The following is a 582-nucleotide window of genomic DNA, read 5'->3' on the forward strand; positions in this document are numbered from 1 at the left end:
TATAAATAAAAGTAACTATTATTTTAAGATATATATAGTAAATATTATTTTTTAATGCAATTAAAATGTTATGTATTAACTTATGTATTATTGTTATGTATTAATATTCTTTTGTTAATAGAAAAAAAATTTTGATTAGATTTGCTATAATTTGTTAAGAGAGTAGTAAAAGTTTAGTTTAGTTGAGGGGAAAAAAGAGAAAAATTTTCATTATTAATTTACATTGTTTTTCAATCGAGGGAATATTGATTATATTCAATATAAAGGCCAATATTTAAAATTAGAATGAATAGAAATGTGAATGAGTAAGTAATAATAAAAGGATTAAAATTTATTGAGATAAAAATTAATGGAAGAAGATCAATTTCAATATCGAAAAGATTAAGAAAATTAGTCTCATAATAAAAAATTGGGTTCTAAAAGGTAATCGAGCTCTAGATGATAGGTTAAATCCGTATTCAAATGTGGATATTTTTTCTTTATTTAAGTTAATTTTTTTGGAGATAATAAAGTTAATAAAAAATTTTTATTTAGATGTAAGATAAGATAAATAAAAAAATGATGAATCAAATAATATTTATG

Source organism: Atta colombica, unplaced genomic scaffold (genome assembly GCF_001594045.1).
Source record: "Atta colombica isolate Treedump-2 unplaced genomic scaffold, Acol1.0 scaffold91, whole genome shotgun sequence".
Taxonomy (NCBI): Eukaryota; Metazoa; Arthropoda; class Insecta; order Hymenoptera; family Formicidae; genus Atta; species Atta colombica.